Source organism: Amia ocellicauda, chromosome 13, assembly GCF_036373705.1.
Source record: "Amia ocellicauda isolate fAmiCal2 chromosome 13, fAmiCal2.hap1, whole genome shotgun sequence".
NCBI lineage: Eukaryota > Metazoa > Chordata > Actinopteri > Amiiformes > Amiidae > Amia > Amia ocellicauda.
In genome coordinates, this window is record NC_089862.1 from 19106507 (window position 1) to 19129067 (window position 22561).

Genomic DNA, 22561 nt, shown 5'->3' on the forward strand with positions numbered 1-22561 from the left:
CTGCCTGGCGTTATCCACGTGTTGTTCACATTAGAACTCACAACTGGATTCTGACCACGCCCCCAACATGGGAGAAAAACACCAAAAAACTAATACAAAAATAAATAACACACTGCTCTCAGGAAAGCACGATTATCTGCACATTATTATTATTATTATTATTATTATTATTATTATTATTATTATTATTATTATTATTATTATTATTATTTACAAATTGACCTCCCCAACACAGAGTCACCGACTAAATTACCTTATTCTAGAGTCTATATTTGTTAAACAGATTCAATCATATTCTATTTGGATTCTATTGGATATGCATATTATATAGAAAAAACGTGATTTATTTTACAGCAGGTTATAGCCCAATTTAAAAAAGCCACACAAGAGCAGATTCATAATTTAATAATTCCATGTGATTTCTGCCTGAATGTTTCAGCCACCTTTGCTTTTCTTTTCCCTGTGTGTCGTGGGACGGAGTGTTAAGTTTTCTTTCTGCACGCTTGAGGTCACTCTTGCAACACCACAGTACAGGTATTTAATGTATTTTTGCATCTATCTATCTATCTATGTGTGTGTATGTGCGTATGTGTGATTATTAAGCAGTTTTCCATTAGCCAGGTTCAAAACGCACACACGGATACAAATTATAGGATTGGAAATCGCTTAGCTTATACGAAACATATTTGCCATCGTGTATCTAATCCTGAACCCAACAGCAATTAGGCTGCAATACACCTGTTATGAATTTAAACTAAATCCAACTAAACATTTACTTTATTGTAGCATCGCGGTACACCAGCAAATAGTAATGACCGTTTGGAAACTATTAACAAGCATCGCACATAACATCACCTTTCATACAATCTGAAAATCCATATTGTGAATCGATAACCTACATTGTTCAGATACGGCATGAAGATGAATGAATTATAATTAAATTATTAAAAAATATATAGACATTTTCTGTCATCATCATCATCATCATCATCATAATAAATAATAATTAGTAGTAGTAGTAGTAGTAGTAGTATTTGTAGAAGTACTAGTTATTTATGGAAGTATTTTTGTAAGGATAAGGGCGTTTGCCAAGAAAATCAATACATACATACATACATACATACATACATACATACATACATACATACATACATACATAAATAAATAAAAATAATGTTTTTTTTGTATTTGGAGGTGGGGGTGGAGGGTTGCTATTAGGACTGCTGATGTTTATTTATATGAATTTTCAGAAACATTAAATTAATATTTTGTGTTTCAAAGCACTTTGTGCTCTGTTCAACCAGATGACTGGACCTGACTCAAACTGCTGCTCAGCTCTACCAATTAATCGTCAAGCATATGAAATTTGAAAAGGCTTCAATAGGTCCTACGTGTCTCCTGTGACTTGACAGGCGTGCTCTGCTGGTTGCACAGTTGCCAGTACTAGCTGTAGACCTGCAGGAAATGCTAGATTAATCTGCTCTTGCAGACTAGGGCAGAAACAACTGTCTGAGTTGTAAGGCTAAGTAGAGTCCGTTCAAACTGAGACTTGCTCTTGTAGCTCTGGTGAGTTGCCATAACTCATTATAGCTATTTCTGCGAAAAGAGATGTGTCAAATAGGTAAGAGCATATGACAAGCCAATCACCTAGCTGCCTCACCTACATTGAGATTGCTGTGGTGAAGTAAAACTCATCACGCAGGCTGCTGTAGTGCTGACCTGAAATTTCAATTAAATATGCTAAAAGCAGGGGAGAAAACAGATGGGAAACACATTCTAACACTTATGTATTTACATTTATTCAAATTTATTTATTTGCAAGTTTTGTTTGTGTGTATGTTTTACAATTATATATATATATATAGATATAGATATAGATAGATAGATAGATAGATAGATAGATAGATAGATAGATAGATAGATAGATATTTTTTTGTAGCAGTATGGATTGGAATTCTGTTTGCTATTCTGGCATGTAATCTACACTCACCTAAAGGATTATTAGGAACACCTGTTCAATTTCTCATTAATGCAATTATCTAATCAACCAATCACATGGCAGTTGCTTCAATGCATTTAGGGGTGTGGTCCTGGTCAAGACAATCTCCTGAACTCCAAACTGAATGTCTGAATGGGAAAGAAAGGTGATTTAAGCAATTTTGAGCGTGGCATGGTTGTTGGTGCCAGACGGGCCGGTCTGAGTATTTCACAATTTGCTCAGTTACTGGGATTTTCACACACAACCATTTCTAGGGTTTACAAAGAATGGTGTGAAAAGAGAAAAACATCCAGTATGCGGCAGTCCTGTGGGCGAAAATGCCTTGTTGATGCTAGAGGTCAGAGGAGAATGGGCCGACTGATTCAAGCTGATAGAAGAGCAACTTTGACTGAAATAACCACTCGTTACAACCGAGGTATGCAGCAAAGCATTTGTGAAGCCACAACACGTACAACCTTGAGGCGGATGGGCTACAACAGCAGAAGACCCCACCGGGTACCACTCATCTCCACTACAAATAGGAAAAAGAGGCTACAATTTGCACAAGCTCACCAAAATTGGACAGTTGAAGACTGGAAAAATGTTGCCTGGTCTGATGAGTCTCGATTTCTGTTGAGACATTCAGATGGTAGAGTCAGAATTTGGCGTAAACAGAATGAGAACATGGATCCATCATGCCTTGTTACCACTGTGCAGGCTGGTGGTGGTGGTGTAATGGTGTGGGGGATGTTTTCTTGGCACACTTTAGGCCCCTTAGTGCCAATTGGGCATCGTTTAAATGCCACGGCCTACCTATGCATTGTTTCTGACCATGTCCATCACTTTATGACCACCATGTGCCCATCCTCTGATGGCTACTTCCAGCAGGATAATGCACCATGTCACAAAGGTCGAATCATTTCAAATTGGTTTCTTGAACATGACAATGAGTTCACTGTACTAAACTGGCCCCCACAGTCACCAGATCTCAACCCAATAGAGCATCTTTGGGATGTGGTGGAACGGGAGCTTCGTGCCCTGGATGTGCATCCCACAAATCTCTATCAACTGAAAGATGCTATCCTATCAATATGGGCCAACATTTCTAAAGAATGCTTTCAGCACCTTGTTGAATCAATGCCACGTAGAATTAAGGCAGTTCTGAAGGCCAAAGGGGGTCAAACACAGTATTAGTATGGTGTTCCTAATAATCCTTTAGGTGAGTGTATATTTTCCTACTGGAGGCATAGCAGAATTAGTATCTATTAGAAATTAAACGTTTCTGCATTTGTGTACCTGGACTATTCTTATGCACCCCATGCTGTTTGTTAAGCATTATTTCCCTGCTTAATAGACTGCCAATCAGCAGATTTGGTAAAAGCTCAGTAACAAACTAACAGCCTGTACTTTGCTAGATAATGTATTCATTCATATGCGATTAGATTGGTAAAGAGATCTAGGTGATAATTTTCCAGTAGATTTCCCTTTATACACCCCGTTGTTTTTTTTTGTTTCAGTATCTATATCTTAAGTGCCCTATCCACCGTTTTTCAAACATATTTCAAATTTTAAATTTAATTGAACTAAATTGCTAAACCTCAACTTCTGTGCATTTGGATAACATCGTAAAACATTCAAGTGAAGAAGATTATATATCCGATATATACCATTTTAAATGCAGTTTCAGATTTCAGATGTTCTTCACATATGGTCTGCATATTCAACACAGAATTCTCACTGAATACTACATGAGTAAGCAAGGTAATGCTAAACCAATTATTTCCATTACAAAGTTGTCTTTTCATAGTTCAGCATTTGCAGCTAAGGCTTTTCATGAATTGCTTCTCTTGCAAGACTAGCCCATTTGAAAATAATGAAATATGTAGCATGGCCTCCAAAATTACAATTTCATAGGCTTTACTCAGCTTTGGATTTAATTAACCTTTATTTTTGGTCACAATTCAGTTTTATCATTTAAATTAAGTTTTCTCTCGTTTTCTGATTTATAGATCCAAAAATAAGGACGGTGCAATAATTACATCTACCTCTCATAGCTGATGCCTTAGCATAGCTGTTTTTCTAAGTTCCAGAGTCAGAATATATTAACTTCTCTTTAAAATCATGGTTATTGTATTATTTACTTGATGGTATGGGTTCTGCATATCTATCTCTATATATTAACTGGAGCAACACATTTAAATATTCTACATGTGACACAAAGAAGTGGTGTATTCCCAAAAACTGGGCTGTCAGTGCTCCTTGCCACCTCCTGCAGCACTACACACATGTGTATTTAGCTTTTCTTGCAAGTGCCCCAGTATATAAGTGAATTGGCTGTGTGAAGTGTGTCTTATTGTATAAGAGATGGCTTCTCTTTGCCAATCTGTGTTACTGGTTAAATGTAACAAAACTGTTAGACATCCTGTGAAACTTGCACCCATAGCATTAAGTGTCCTGAAATGTCATTTGAAATTGAAAACTTTAAAAATACTGATAATTCTATAAATGGAGTGTCAATTATGCTCAAGATGAAGAGGTATAGGATTTTTTGGAAATGCTGCTCTGTGATTGGCTGGTTTCTCTATTGATTTATAATAGTGTAATAAAGCATTTCTAAAGCTTGAGCATTTTCATGGGAAGATTTCCGAGTCATGTGATAATTTGCAGCTGAATCATTTTTGGCAGGAATGTGACCCTCTCTAATGAGGTAATCCTGTTAATGTTCCACCATTGAGTGAATTAACTCTTTTAGCTTTACTCATTATAACATGGTGTAATCAACATGGATTTTATTAGTAGACAATCCAGGCTAAAAAGCAGATGGAAGAGCGCTAAATTGTTTTGAATGATTGGTTACATAATCTCACAGGATGTAACTGCAGCACCGTGGGGAGAAGGTATCGATACCAGATGATAAAGGCAAGGTCAGCATCCAGGTGAATGTCACAAAAGCCCAACAGTAACATATCTGTTGTAAATAAAAGGAAATTAGTTTTTTGTTGTTTGTCTTTTAATAAAAATGTTTGGGTCTCTTGAGATCAACTCATCAGTCAGGAAATCATAACAGATAGGGGGGAAAATGAAAGGAAGAATGGAGAAACAAAAACATCCACAGGACATTAAAGCCTTGTTGTATGTTTTCAGAATTCGGTACAGTTTTTTATACTTATAAAAGATCTAAGATATAGTTTTCACCATCTGCATAAATCATAACAGGATTGTTTAAAATAATTATGTGTATGCCTAGAAGTGAAAATACAAGTTAAAATAATCTGCCATTTGTATCTGTCAGGCACTGACAGATCATCATCATCATATTTAAAATAAAATCAACTTACCCGAGGGTTGAAAAGTTCTCACTGTTGTTTTGTGTACCAACTGCAAGTGTACCAGTAAGGCAAGTCTTGCTGTGCTGAAATACGTCTATGGTTTGTGTTCTATTATTATTCACATTTCCCCAGTTACAATTATCCACTAACAATCCAATGCACTAAGAGCCTGGAAAAAACCTAGACTGAACTGAACTAGACTGATAGTGCCTGAAATACACCACGCACCTTCCATTACATGATAACAATACAAAAGGAAACCATACATTTTAAAAGTCTCGATCAAGTCTACAGCTTTCAGACATTTTAATCCATTATGGAATTTGAAGCAAATTGGTGCCCAGAACATCTTTGGGGGCAGCAGCATATGGTACAAACAAGAAAGAAAGTGGATTAATTAGACTTACATCTCAGAGCACTTGCGTGTGTGTATATAAATATATAATGTTACTGTGCTTTGGCAGAAATATACCCATTAGCCAATAAAAAGCATTACATTATTCAACTTCTGGCAGGTGCTGATACGAAAAGTTTCTTTGTAATACTTTACACAATTCATTAGTATTAATGATGTATTTATTTTGAATTTGTTACCAGATTATTGTGTTTTCATGAAGTGGAAATGTATGCATGAATGTTGTTTACTGAACAGAGAGAAAGGAATTTACTAGAATGATAACAGGAACATAAATAGTTAGTCTGTCCCTCAAGGTACTAGTTGGGCTGACAAAAACAATGTCCCAGAACTATAGGAAACAGGACATTTTTCAAGAAAGGGACATGTATTTTTGTAAAAATAAATTGTTGCCAGATTTCAAGATTTGGAAATTGTACATTCTGCAATCAAAGTTACATTTATCTATCCCCCCCATCTCCCCAGAAAACATTACAAATATTATAAATTAATTAGGAATTTCTTGTGCTGTATTAGTCAACACCATCAAGTTTGATATGATACAGGCTGATTTAATGAAGCTGCAAATGCATCTCAACAAATAATAACAAATGTTCCTACAGCTTTTCATGTTTTTAAAAACAGAACCGAAAAAGCAGATTCTGTCTACAGGGCATTTTCTATGGAAATGAGATGAGAGTGTGTGAAATGAAGTGTATAATATTTAAAAAATATATATTCAAATGAGAACTGAGAAAAATCGCTAGTGATGAGCATCACACAACAGTGTCACAGAAACGCACTGCAGAAATAATGATGTGATAGTTAGTGGGTCAGTGGGCGTTTACAGAAAGGCATACAACCACCACAGATTGCTCAGATTTTCATTCTTACAAATAACTGAATCATAAAGAAAGATAGTGGTACGAATGGTAATGCTCAAACAGTTAATGACTGTCATACAATCCTTGATTCAAGTTTCTTCTTTAAAATGATGCTGAAAAACACACTTACATTAGTCTTGATAAAAACCCTGAATACCAATTTTACCAGTAACAGATGTATTGTCAGGAATGGCATCCTTCCTGTGAGACTATGAGTTAACGTTGCGTGGTGCCTGAAGTCACAATGACCTTCATGTTCATAGCAAACTCCCTGCAAACCAACTGTACAATTTATACCAGACACACAATAGCCGAGCATTGACCAGTTTAATAGTGCTCTCTTGCTTACCCTGTGCAGTATTTCCCTATGATTCGAAGGTATGGAATTTAAATCACATTATCCATAGCTTGAAGCATTTAACCACAATGCAATACTCAGTATGTGTTTGTCTGGATTATTAGAGAGTGACTATAATGCTAGTCTTCATTAATGTATTAACATGTTTCCAAATTATACCCTGTTGTTCAGGCTCTCATGTCCCAGTCTGCCCTTGATTGTAGTTCACAGAAGCCTCTTTGATTGCAGTTTTAACACAACTCTTTGTATATATGACCTCTGAGGACATTCAAAATTAGGGTCAGGGGACATGTCTTGAGGTGTAGCATGTATATTTATTTAAAAAACAAACAGAACAATAATTTATTAACAGTAATACATTTAATATAGAAGTTTAGCAATTGTAAACATTCGACTGATTCTGATATTATTGTCTCTCTCTCCAAATTGCACTAACCTGGTGATACAGGTATTGATATTGTATTTTCAGTCATTTGTTTTCACCCTGATGAAAGCATTTTATTGCAGAAAAGTAATTGTTTCTGCAATTTAAAATGAATAAACATATGCTATTTTGCAGTGTATTTTACAGTGCTGTTCATATTCTTTTTCTTCTGGTTTTGCTTTGTGAACCAGCACAATGATAACCTTTTGAGTGTGATTTACTTTTGTCCTTTGTAATCTGATCTATGATTATAAATGAGTATCAGCAGCCATGTAAAGTGCTCTATTCCCATATGTGCTAATGTGGATAATGTGTTGTAATAAATGACTAATTGGGATGATTGTTAATTATCAAATATGGTCCCTTGGGGCTCGAGATCTGAAATACTTTTAATTTTTGCCTTTTGGTTCACAAAGCATGAGCGCACTATTTGTATGAAGTGCTTTGTATTATTGTTTACACTTCTTTGCACTAGTTTGAGATATTGTACTTGGTGTTTGTCTCACTTTAATTACTTACCTTGCAATGACTACAATTAAAACCACAAACACCCCTCCGCCTGAGAGACTCAATTTGTCATCACACTCCTCTTTATGTTTGGATTCTTCCTATTGGTCAGACATCTGTATGTAACACACCTGGGAACAATAGCCCGAGACAGCTGAAATTGAGTCTACTTAATTAAAGAGTTCAGCAGAGGAAGGAGCTGGGAACATTTTTCTTGAACTCATTGTATTGATGCAACAAATTGATTAAAAAGCCACGGTAGGAAACTGGTTTATTTTTTCTTTCATTTTAACCAAATTTTGTCGCACTGGAAATAAACGTGATTGGAAACAGGCAGAGTAGTGGAATTTAACCAGTTTCTTTGCCTTGTGAACAAGGGAAAGATGGGTTATAACTTAGTGTGTATCCTGAGTGTTGCTTTGCACAGACCAAAGAGTACATTGTCTGGTGTCCTGGTATCAAGGGTGCTCTGAACTATTTGTTGATGGACAACACCACCTGAGCTTTCTGCCACTTCTGTTGTCATTTCAACACTTTACTTTTCTATTCCTTAAAGATGTTGTCTGAGTATTGTTGATGCTCTTTGGGTCTCCAGGCATGGGATTGCCAATTAAAGATGCTGTACATGTTTTCTCCAGGTTACACAAGCAAAGCTTCTTATATCCTTCCATATTATATGTTTTACGTCTGTTGGTATCCATTCTGTAGTTCCTGTAGTCCACCTCTGGTCTGTTCTTGCACTGTCTAGCCATTCACTTCTATACAGTGAGGGAAAAAAGTATTTGATCCCCTGCTGATTTTGTACGTTTGCCCACTGACAAAGAAATGATCAGTCTATAATTTTATTGGTAGGTGTATTTTAACAGTGAGAGACAGAATAACAACAAAAAAATCCAGAAAAACGCATTTCAAAAAAGTTATAAATTGATTTGCATGTTAATGAGGGAAATAAGTATTTGATCCCCTATCAATCAGCAAGATTTCTGGCTCCCAGGTGTCTTTTATACAGGTAACGAGCTGAGATTAGGAGCGCTCTCTTAAAGGGAGTGCTCCTAATCTCAGCTCGTTACCTGTATAAAAGACACCTGTCCACAGAAGCAATCAATCAATCAGATTCCAAACTCTCCACCATGGCCAAGACCAAAGAGCTGTCCAAGGATGTCAGGGACAAGATTGAAATCCTGCAGCGCCCACAAGGTCCCCCTGCTCAAGAAAGCACATGTACAGGCCCGTCTGAAGTTTGCCAATGAACATGTGAATGATTCAGAGGAGAACTGGGTGAAAGTGTTGTGGTCAGATGAGACCAAAATCGAGCTCTTTGGCATCAACTCAACTCGCCGTGTTTGGAGGAGGAGGAATGACCCCAAGAACAACATCCCCACCGTCAAACATGGAGGTGGAAACATTATGCTTTGGGGGTGTTTTTCTGCTTAGGGGACAGGACAGCTGCACCGCATCAAAGGGACGATGGACGGGGCCATGTACCGTCAAATCTTGGGTGAGAACCTCCTTCCCTCAGCCAGGGCATTGAAAATGGCCAAGGCAACAAAGGAGTGGCTCAAGAAGAAGCACATTAAGGTCCTGGAGTGGCCTAGCCAGTCTCCAGACCTTAATCCCATAGAAAATCTGTGGAGGGAGCTGAAGGTTCGAGTTGCCAAACGTCAGCCTCGAAACCTTAATGACTTGGAGAGGATCTGCAAAGAGGAGTGGGACAAAATCCCTCCTGAGATGTGTGCAAACCTGGTGGCCAACTACAAGAAACGTCTGACCTCTGTGATTGCCAACAAGGGTTTTGCCACCAAGTACTAAGTCGAAGGGGTCAAATACTTATTTCCCTCATTAACATGCAAATCAATTTATAACTTTTTTTGAAATGCGTTTTTCTGGATTTTTTTGTTGTTATTCTGTCTCTCACTGTTAAAATTATAGACTGATCATTTCTTTGTCAGTGGGCAAACATACAAAATCAGCAGGGGATCAAATACTTTTTTCCCTCACTGTATATATACTAGTGTACTTCTACACACATCAAATAGATTACATACTTATATGTACATTAGACTGCTAGCTTTTCAATAAATATCTCTGAAGTGAGGCTGATGCCAAATATACCAAAGTAAAGTTAATACATTTTCATTATGCATTGTTTGGCAACGTACTACTTATTTTTTTGTGGTTCTTAATTATATCTAATCTGAAACATTTATATCTTCATATGGGCATTTGTTCATGGAAAAATGTCAGTACTTTAAGATTAATGTGTTTATTAACTGAGTGTGCTTAAATTTAATAGGAATACAAAGTGTGAGAAATGAGTCACACCTGTAAAATAATTTTAATGGAACCAAAAACACAATATTTTCCCCACTCCCTCACCCAGGATATGATATGTTTTAGCAATCAAATTTTAAAAATGCTACTGGTGGACAGTTATCAGTTGCCACAGTTGTTAAATACAAATGATGCAATTTGGAGCCGTAGATTCATGGTTAGCTGAAGGACTTGCATTAAAGTGATCATTACATTTGTTTGACTAATAATCCAAAATTCCTTAATAAACAAACCTACAAAAATTCTGTTTATATTTTAACTTCTTGTGAAGTGAGTGGAACCTCAAAAATCCTTCTCGCACCACAACTAACTAAATATTCAGTTTATGCTGTTTTGTTGTCACTGAATAATATCATGCTCCGTGTGCCATGCTGACAGCCACAACTAACCCCATTTAAAATTGCATTTGATTTCTTTCAGTTCACAGCTACTGAGTTAATATCACACAACCCAGCAAATAGCAATGGAAAATGGGAAATATTTTAGATAACTAGAAAGCTATATAGGCTGTCTATATTGTCCATTGATGTATTGCAATTTGCATTAAAACCCTTTGTATTTTATTTCAAATATGTGCATTTAAATACATTTAAATGGCTAAAACCCAGCCATGCAGGGTTACTTCTGCATGCTGGTCCCAAGCCCGGATAAATGGGGAGGGTTGGGGAAAGACCTGGCGACCTACCCTAGAAAACCATCGCCATGAAAATTCATGGAAAACCGGAAAGCGTGGCGAGAGATGGCCTATAGAATCACAGAGAGTCGGATCTGACTGACCGGATAACATCATCATCATCAAATGGCTAAAGCTCCCTTTAAATGCAACACATTTGTGCATTAAATCTATAGATCTCTCTCTCTCTCTCTCTCATATATATATGTACACTCACCTAAAGGATTATTAGGAACACCATACTAATACTGTGTTTGACCCCCTTTCACCTTCAGAACTGCCTTAATTCTACGTGGCATTGATTCAACAAGGTGCTGAAAGCATTCTTTAGAAATGTTGGCCCATATTGATAGGATAGCATCTTGCAGTTGATGGAGATTTGTGGGATGCACATCCAGGGCACGAAGCTCCCGTTCCACCACATCCCAAAGATGCTCTATTGGGTTGAGATCTGGTGACTGTGGGGGCCAGTTTAGTACAGTGAACTCATTGTCATGTTCAAGAAACCAATTTGAAATGATTCGACCTTTGTGACATGGTGCATTATCCTGCTGGAAGTAGCCATCAGAGGATGGGTACATGGTGGTCATAAAGGGATGGACATGGTCAGAAACAATGCTCAGGTAGGCCGTGGCATTTAAACGATCCCCAATTGGCACTAAGGGGCCTAAAGTGTGCCAAGAAAACATCCCCCACACCATTACACCACCACCACCAGCCTGCACAGTGGTAACAAGGCATGATGGATCCATGTTCTCATTCTGTTTACGCCAAATTCTGACTCTACCATCTGAATGTCTCAACAGAAATCGAGACTCATCAGACCAGGCAACATTTTTCCAGTCTTCAACTGTCCAATTTTGGTGAGCTTGTGCAAATTGTAGCCTCTTTTTCCTATTTGTAGTGGAGATGAGTGGTACCCGGTGGGGTCTTCTGCTGTTGTAGCCCATCCGCCTCAAGGTTGTACGTGTTGTGGCTTCACAAATGCTTTGCTGCATACCTCGGTTGTAACGAGTGGTTATTTCAGTCAAAGTTGCTCTTCTATCAGCTTGAATCAGTCGGCCCATTCTCCTCTGACCTCTAGCATCAACAAGGCATTTTCGCCCACAGGACTGCCGCATACTGGATGTTTTTCCCTTTTCACACCATTCTTTGTAAACCATAGAAATGTTTGTGCGTGAAAATCCCAGTAACTGAGCAGATTGTGAAATACTCAGAGCGGCCCGTCTGGCACCAACAACCATGCCATGCTCAAAATTGCTTAAATCACCTTTCTTTCCCATTCAGTCATTCAGTTTGGAGTTCAGGAGATTGTCTTGACCAGGACCACACCCCTAAATGCATTGAAGCAACTGCCATGTGATTGGTTGGTTAGATAATTGCATTAATGAGAAATTGAACAGGTGTTCCTAATAATCCTTTAGGTGAGTGTATATATGTATATACAGATGGGTGACAAATTAAAGGAAAAACCAACATAAAATGTCTCCGTAAGGTGTTGGGCACCACAAGCCCCCAGAACAGCTTCAATTCTCTTGGCACAAATTCTACTGGAGGGATGGAATACCATTCTACCAAAAGATATTCCCTCATTTGATGTTTTGATGATTGTGGTGGAGAGCGCTGTCTAACACGTCAGTCCAAAATCTCCCATAGGTGTTCAACTGGCCTGAGATCTGGTGACTGCGAAGGCCACAGCATATGATTCACATCATTTTCATACTAATCAAACCATTCAGTGACCCTTGTGCCCTGTGGATGGGGGCATTGTCATCCTGGAAGAGACTACCCCCATCAGGATAGAAATGTTTCACCATAGGATAAAGGTGTTTTTTAACTTTGTAATGATTTGCAGTGACCCTTCCCTCTAAGGGGACAAGTGGACCCAAACCATGTCAGGAAAATGCCCCCCACAGCATAACAGAGCCTCCGGACCCCCTCACTGTAGGGGTCAAGCAGTCAGGCCTGTACCGTTCTCTTGGTGTCCCACACATGCACTCGCCCACTTGTCAAGAACACGAGCCAGTTGAGCGTCTTTGTGACTGAAGCTCCTGCCATTCGTGTCCCAATAATGACCCCTCTTTCAAAGTCACTTAGATCCTTTCCTCTTGCCATCTTGATCCAAAATCAGGGTCAACTGGGCCTGCTCAGCATTTGTATACATGCCACAGAGCATGACAGGATGTTAATTGCTTAATTGTATCGTGAAGTAATCTGTTTGGAGGCATCTGCTTTTGTTATATTCCTCCACTCATTTATTCAGGTGTTTCCTTTAATTTGTCACCCGTCTGTATATATCTGTGTACATACAACATCACAATTTTCCAATAAGCTAATTGTAATGTAATTTTGTTGTAAGTTTGTTGCTTAGGTTATTGGTGTTGGCTAGAATTGAGTTCATTGTTATGGTTTATGATTTATGGTTAGTTCACTTAGGTGCAAGAGTAAATAAATGTCTTGTAAGCAAAATTTCTGCCTGCTCTTGATTCGAACCATTGCAATATTAATCAACTCCCCCTGAATTTTAGTCTCCAAAATCATCCGAAAAGCATTTTAGTTTGAGCTTTAGTATTTCAGGCCCATGTGCTGGTGGTTGTGTTTTATATGTATTTAAATAAAAGTGTTTTTGTTCACTCTAATTTTGTTTCTCCATCCTGAGTGCCAGCTCACAAAATCATTAATATTAATACATTCTCCCTTCCTTGCATTAATATGCTTTACATCTACCGTGCAGTGTATGAAATGTATGCAATAGTGATGCTTCTTTAGGTAACTAACAGCAATTAGATCAAATACAATACATGCATACACTATGTTCTAAGGCATTAATTTATCACCGATGTGATTTGTGTCTCCGAAAGTAAATTGCATTGGCACTGTGCCCAGAATTTAAAATGCTCAAAAGTTTAGTTGTTGTTCCAAGATTGCAATTCCTCTAAACAGAAATGTATATTAAATAAAGTCTATTTCACATTACATTTCCCAAATCTTGCTTTTTCTGTACACTGAAGTTTATCTGGATTTACATTTTCTGTTTTGTTTTTCAAGAATTTGAAAATACTTTCAGATTTGAGCCTGATTTAAAAATGAAATACCTTTTTGGGACTGATTCATGCCATCATTTTTCAAAATTAAACCATTCTATTTTGGTCTCCTATGTTTGGTCTCCAGTAAAATCAACTGACTGGGATATATGATTCAAGATGGTTTTGAACTGAATATACTAGTGCTGAGTTTGGCCAAGTGTTTCTGAAGGGCAGATCACTATGGGTAGAAGTCTGATCAAAAATCCTCAGTTAATTTCACATAATGTAATAACCAGGAGAAGATGTTTTCATTTATGGGAATCTAGTTTTTATTAGATATTTTTGTCATGCATTCATCTTTCTTTTTTTTTTAGTCTCTCTACAGAAACAGAAGCTGACAATATCGGCTTCATGCTGATTGACTAGGTTAGGGGAGGAACAATTAACTCTATTACAAAATTTTCGCTACTTTAAAAATATTATATATTTTCAAGGAAGAACTTCTACACAATATGAATATACTTCAAGTTCAACAGCATGCAGCCAGTAGTGGTTTGGGGTGTTGGGAATCATGAAAGGCAAGACTTTTAGACTGTTTGAAGGAGGATTATATATTGCGGTCTTTGTGATGGATGCCATTTGGTGTCATGAACGTTTGAAATTCATCACTGGTGAAGACTGTGCCATTGTCAGAAACTACAATTTCAGGTAGGCCATTAATACTGAACGAATGGCGTAACTTAACGGTCGCTGTTGAAGTCTGTGTATTCACTTCATAGACATCTATCCACTTCAATTCGGTGTCACCAAGTAACAAGAATTAGTGCCTAAGAAAGGACCTACATAATCAATATGTAGCCTTAGCCAATCGCGGCCTGGCCATTCCCATGGGTGCAGTGACATGGGTGACATATCTTAACTCTCTGCTTAATGTCGCCGCCTATGCCTGGCCACCAGATGTAACTGTGGGCTAACGCCTTCATCCTTGACACTGCAGTGTGTGTGCTGTGTAGCTCCGTCAGCATTGCTTTTCTGCAGCTCTGATCTCTGCACAGCCTTATGGTCTGGTCTGGCCTTAAAATGTCCCTATTCATCTTGAAATACAGTGTCATATTTCTTTAATTGTTCTTTAATTCCATCAGACTTCAACTGGAATATCTCTGACCAGTTTAAATTATTATTATTTATTTTTTTGCAGTCACTTCACTTAGCCCCTCCCCCTTTATGGCCATAATAGGAAGTTGGGCTCTTAATTCCTTGTAGCGTATGAATGGTCTCTACTGTATTTGTCCTCAGCGTTGTGTCAGTGCACTCCAGTTTCCCAGGCATACTTCCTACATTAAGGTATTTGCTCCCTGATCACTGTAGCTGAAGAACCTGTCCACTTCCATCAATAATGGTTTGCCATTGACCTCCACTGTTACTGCAATGGGATCAACTTTAATAGCACTTACATGATAGAGAATATGCATCTGCTGCATCAGTTTCTGCATGCTGAGTGGACTCAATTAAATGAGTCTGCTGCTGACTTTGCTTCCTTGTTTCCTTGTTTTTTGTCCTGCTCTGTCTAGCCAAGTGCCCTTTCTTTTGGCAGAAATTGGCAGAAACTCTTTAAATCTACAATTGTCTGCACTGTGATTACCTCCACATCTATATAAAGCAAGCACCTTTTCAGTAAGAGCATGGCCCTGAGGCTTTCTAGTTTGCCATTTAACAAACTTAAAACCAGTTGAGCTACATGCATCTTCCAAGGTCCATTGCAGGCATTTGTCTAACATGATGCACAGTGCTATTGTTTAAATTCTGCAGATCTTTAAAATCTTGTGCAGCACTCTCCATAGCAAGAGAAATTTCCAAAGCGCGTTTAAAATCAATATTACTTGCCGTTGGTAAGTGGTGAGGTCTTGCGTTGTCATTAACTCCATAGACAAGCCTCTGCAGCCAATCATTCAGTGCTTCCCCCAACTCACAGTGCTTGGTTAGCTGATTTAAATTGGACACACGTGTTGAAATAGATTCACCTGTGTGCAAACTGTAGTTTAAAAATTGAAATGCTGCATACTTACTGATTGCTTCAGCTGAACATGTTTTTACAATCTCCACCAACACTGCATATGGCTTGATATTAAGTGAATTTGGAGCAGGCAGATTCCTGATAAGATTGGATGTTTTAAAGCCACACTCACTTAACAGTAGAGCTCGGTGCTTCATCAGTAATGTCATTTGCAATTAAATAGAATTAATTCTTCTTTTTTAGTCCCTCTCCGGAATCAGAAACTAACACTATTGACCTCATGCTGATTGACTAGGTGAGGGGAGGGACAGTTAACTCTAATTACATATAAGCTGTGGCTTCGCAGGTGCCCGCAGGTTGAGTTCATTAGCAGTTCCATCTGCATTAAATAATCAGACTGGTGTATGAGTTTTGCTGTGGTAACTGTTTAATATTGTATAGTATAGTATAGTATAGTATAGTATAGTATAGTATGTGTAGTGCCACTGGGAAAAGGTGCTTTTCTCATCACTTGATGAAGACTGCAAATTGAGAGAACACTATTGTAGATTACAATGAATAAAACGTATTACTTCATGAATAAAATCTATTGTTCCATGGGAAAGAAGGGGAACTGAGACCTCAGTGCATTTCTCTAATGTAGGGATTATTAAAGGAACATAAGAAAGTTTACAAACAAGAGGAGGCCATTCTCCCCATCGTGCTCGTTTGGTGTCCATTAATAACTAAGTGATACAAGGATCCTATCCAGTCTATTTTTTTGAATGTTCCCAAATTGTCGGCTTCAACCACATCACTGGGGAGTTTATTCAGATTGTGACAACTCTCTGTGTGAAGAAGTGTCTCCTGTTTTCCGTTTTTAATGCCTTGAAGCCCAATTTCCATTTGTGTCCCCGGGTGCGTGTGTACCTGCTGATCTGGAAAAGCTCCTCTGGTTTGATGTGGTCGATGCCTTTCATGATTTTGAAGACTTGAATCAAGTCCCCATGTAGTCTCCTCTGTTCCAGGGTGAAAAGGTTCAGTTCCTCAGTCTCTCAGTAGGACATTCCCTTCAGACCTGGAATAAGTCTGGTTGCTCTCCTCTGAACTGCCTCTAGAGCAGCGATATCTTTCTTGAAGTGTGGAGCCCAGAACTGTCCACAGTATCCAGATGAGCTCAAACTAGTGCATTGTACAGTCTGAACATTACTGCCCTTGTTCTCAATTCTACACTTTTGACAATATACCCTAACATCCTGTTTGCCTTTTTTATTGCTTCCCCACACTGTTTGGATGGAGAAAGTGAGGAGTCCACATAGACTCCTAGGTCTTTCTCATGCGATACTTCATCTAGTTCTATTCCTCCCATAGTGTAATTATAGTGGACATTTTTGTAACCTGCATGTATTACCTTACACTTGACCACATTGAATTTCATCTGTCAGGTGTCGGCCCACAACTGAAGTCAAAGTCCCTTTGAATAGCCTGTGCTGCCGAGATTGTATCTGCTGAGCCACCTATTTTAGTATCATCTGCAAAGTTTGCTTACTATCCCAGAATCCAGATCATTAATCCAGATTAAAATGGATTTGCAATACATAGACCACTGTAGGCCGTGGTCTACACCAAAACAATACATGGCACAATGGAACAATGAATGGGAACTGATTAATTTAGGAAATCTTGGATTGCTTTGCATTAAATGTATGACTGTTGTAAGAGCTCCCACTCTGTTCGCTTTGTAAGATATTATTTGTTAGAATGTATTTTTCTATGGGACATTCTATACCATCTGGTTTGGTAGAGGAAACGGACTTCCTTCCTGTTATCTGGTAGCCCCTGGTAGCCTGGTTTATCTATGTGTCCCGAGACCAAAAGGATACCTGTCCTCTGATTGGCTCCAAAGGACCCCCACTTCTAAATTACATTAGCATCAAGCACCCAAATCATGGTGGAGGCAAAATGCGATTGGTTGGAAAGAAACCTTATAAAAGGAAAACAAAGAGAAGTTTAGTTCCCTAGTTCTCTTCACTCTTCAAGGAGTTCAAGAAGAAGAGATAACAACAAGAAGAGAGCAGGAGAGAGAGAGAGAGAGAGAGAGAGAGAGAGAGAGAGAGAGAGAGAGAGACACCACTGCCTACATGATCAGAATGACCTAAGATGTCCTGTGAGGAGAAAGGAGAAACTGGGTAATATCTGTTTCTTTCTGTAATCCAGCAGAAGCTTAATATTACTTATTTTCAGTAATATAATTTAATGATATTAGTTTCCTATTTTTGTCAAAAATAAATTATTATTGCACATCTGTGACTTGACCGCATCTTCCCTCTAAAAAGAATCTTAAAAGAGAAACCAATTGACCTATGAGTTTTCAGTTCAACTATTTATTTAGATTGACTGAAAAACCAAGCATATCGAAATTCTCTTACAGCTTTCAATCCTGAACCTACACAGGCACGGCTGCCACCACCTTTCTGTCCAGTAGCATAACATCGTGTGTCCTTGGGAATGTCATGTTCCTGGACCAGTGGAACATACAGATGCACAATATAGAAACTGCTTGCAAAGGGCTCCCTCTCCCCAGTGTGCAGTTTACTGGTTTGCTCTAATATGTTTTTCAGGACATTTGTAAATAAGCTCCTCTCTGAGAAAAGGAATCCATTTCCCTAGGGATGCTTTTATTCTCCTGCTTTGAACATTAGCATGGTGCCATCAACAGAGTTAACGCCTAGAGGAAAATTCAAATGGTTCCGTTTTTGAAAGGTATAGAAAGAGTGTGAACTAATAATAGGAATGGAAATAACAATTGTGCTAACACATGCCTTAACACATCCGTGGGAGTTCTGAAGCCTTTTGCGTCTAATCTAGAAGGAAATGCAAGAGACTGCAGCTGTATCTATACTACATGCTGACTATATGTGAGCAGCCAAGGCACAGTACTGAATTTGTTTTGTTGCCTTATTTATTTCATGCCATGTACATAAGCCATTAGAGATCCTAGAAATAAAATGTCAAAACTTCTTGTATCAGCACATTGTGAAATGAGGAAGCAAAGGAAACGTGTGCTTGCTTGTTGATGTCCACTATTGTTAATGTTTGTAAAAAGGTCTCTTGCGTGGCCAAAATGCACAGCACGATGCAGCTCATGGTGAATGAGTCATGCCCATCTTTTTCATTTGTTACATTTTCAGATTCTTTCGAGAGCTGTTGAAAAGCCGTGGGCAAAATCTCCAACTTTTTTGATTAGATATGTTCTTGACGATATTGTTGATCGTGTGTTAAACCTACATGAATAACTGTTGCAATAACCCAGGTATATCTGCAAAAGTTTCCTTCCTCTGTGTTTTTTCTACATATCTCATGGCAATTGACAGTGAAAACCCTCATCAGTTCAGTATACAGCTCGATTTGTATGCATTTAATTTCCAGAAAAAAAAAAAAATTACACTAATGGATTTTGTTGGTAAACTATCTGCCAAGTTCTAGCACACACAAGCCTAAACTGAATCTGCATTTATTTTTCCTGTTTTGTTTTTTCTACTGCAATTTAAAGACCATTTACTGGCACCAAGCTGTCATGGAGACGCATAATGAAGCCGCTGTCCTTGCCAACTTTACCTTGCCATTCACCAACAAAGCACAACAATTTCCAAGGGATAGCACAGGAATTATAAATTAAAACTTTTCACTTTCATACACCCACTCCTGTGTAGACAAAGATTCAACATCAACAGTTCAGATCTTAAAGTGAAGAATTCACATCTCTTAATGTCTCCCTTCAAATATTTCTCTAGACAGCTGGAAACAATTTGGAACAGTTTTGTTTTCAAAGGAATAAGCTGTGAAATTGCAGAAAGACCCTACTGCCATTTTCTCGCAGAAGTAAATTAAAGTTAGGTAAGAGGATGCCCAACAAAACAGGCCACCAACAAACAAACCAGAGTAGAGTATCTAAAGCAATTAATATCCAGCTTTGGTCTGGCAGCTGTCGCTACAGTGATAGACCCTGGTAAAGATTGTACACATGGTCCATCACAAAAGCACCTGTAGATGGCATACTGCAGAGTGAAGAAGGACTACGCTACGTTATTTCAGCAGAGGTGCAATTCACTAGAATCATTACACTGCCTTTCACCGCATTGCATTCCAGGTGTTGACTTCAGTGTAGTAGGTCCCCTTAATTTGTAATGTAGCACTGGTCTTTTATCATTGTAGAGTATTAATAGTGACTGACTTGGAGGACAAAATGTTTTTCATGCTTTTTGTTGTCCTTTGAAATGAATAGGATTTGTGATCTTTGCCAGTCATTAAATGTCCCCGCTGCCATGAGATACAGTTTCAGAAATGTTTTTCATGTCAATGTTTTCAGTGTTTCAATACATCCACTTTAGTCTCTGATACATTTTACAGACTGGAGGAAGGATACATTATAAAAAAAATAAATGGTTAGAGGATTTGTAAAGAGGAATATAAATATAATAATTGATGAATTGATTAAACTAGCTTTTACACACTTCATTTAACTGCAGAGAAAAAATCAGACTTACAGAGATCCCAGTCATGCTGTACAAATTGCTACAAATTGCTCTAAAGAAATTGCTAATGCATGGTTGTCTCCAGTCAGACATGATACTAGATAATTTATTTTATTTCTTAGCAGACACATGTATCCAGGGTGACTTGCAAAACTTACAAATGCTGGGGATTTAGAGGAATGTTCACTGTGTAGCAAGTGCTACCTGGGGTCCATTCATATTCATATTCATATTCCCCATATCTTTTGATTGATACTGCCTTTCGACCTCTTATTGCCTCCCTTTGACCATCACTTCTTGGATTACCCTCTACGGGTTTGTTTGCACGATCGCCCCCTTGACCATTCTTCTTGCCTTGCCCTGTGGATTCCAATTGCTGGCCCTCGACCCACGCCTGTATGACTACTCTGTGCTTCTCCGCACCTGGGTTCTGCCCTCACCAGGTATTACAGTTAGCTTAAGCCATCTCTGCATAATATAGTCTATAATACAATAACGATAGGATTACATATTCATTAAATTGCATATAACCTTGTAGAAGCAGCTTTGCCGATATTTTGAACTGAGCATAGGAATGCGCCACTAGAAAAAAAGCGCAGCACTATCCATATAGTCTGTATTACTGTCAAACCACGGCTGCGCCAGGTAGTCTGGTAATTTACAGCTCAAGTAGATTTATTAGGTAAATTATACCTTGCCGAATGAATCTGTTCAAATAAGAAAACGTGAATGATGCATTACCTTTGCGATCTTTCAGTACTCGTTCCCTACAAAAAGCTGATCTGATTAAAATTGCTCCTTTTCACACCCCATTTCAGAGGGTTGTGTCAAGCGCTTTCATTGGGTAGAAACATGAGATTTTATGCACAGATCCTGCTAACTCAGTTAGTAAGCTACGAGGAATGGGGCCCCGGTGTATACATAATACTATTTGTTTCCATTTTAAATGAGTAAAAGTTTATTTTGACTTGGTATAATATAATATTTGCAGTACAATTTTGTTGTATATTCACTTTTTATTTTTATAAACTAAATCTGTGAACAGATATTTTGTAAATGTATCTTTGTCCCATTAGCATCAGAGTCATGAATTCTTACAGCTATGAAACTAATGATCTATCATTATGAAACTGCCAAAGTTCTGGGAAAAAGGTTGGTGTCCCCTCAATCCAGACTTTATGAATAATTCATATTTTGTATGTAAATGTATGGTATTTATATTAATTTTGGGATGGATGTAGGTGTGTATGTGGGCTGTTGTCAAGGAAACCACAGAAGATGGAGATACATTCATCTATTTTACAAATATAACTATCATATGTGAAAGGAGGTTTAAAAATGAAGAGTTAATCTTTGAATTATTTATCTCTTAATTTTATTTGTACTGATACAACAGACAATGTTATAGCTATTATAGTACCCAGTGATTATATATAGCCTGGAAGATGAATTTACAACAGAGATTTGTTTGTACAAAATGAAATGAAATTGACTAAAATCTTTAAATGTATACTTAGACACACATTTATAATTTCAAAATTGTGACAATTATGTTTATTGCAAATTTTCAATGTTTTAAGTGTTGTAAATGTCCATATAGGCTTGTATTTTTGAGGAAATGTATCTTTGACTGTAAAAGCTCTGATACTGATGGAAAGTAATTGTGGTATTCTGGGATGGATTTGATGGAGCAAAAGTGGTTACAGATGGACAGTTAGAAGGTTACAGATGGAAGCAGGAAGCAAATTATGTTGGATTTCATTATTTGACATCTAAATGTATTCTGAAGTTATTAAATGAACTTTAGAACACATAATTTACCCTTGCAGATGCAAAATTGATATCCTTTTAAATGTTAATTTCTCCTTTAATGACTCTTCTCAGTAGTAGATTAAAACTTCAAAGGATCAAATCAATCTTTACCACAGTCTATCAAATCATATGTTCAGTATGCTACCTATTTTTTTGCAGATACCTACAAAAGTATTGGAACAACAGACAGCTGTTTGTGGGATGACATCTAATAGCCTTCACAACTGTATACAGTTTATTTATAGAGTGAATGTTGTCATAATTGTTATTATAACTAAACCACCCCCATTGCACACCTGGTACTTTTATTGTGGGCT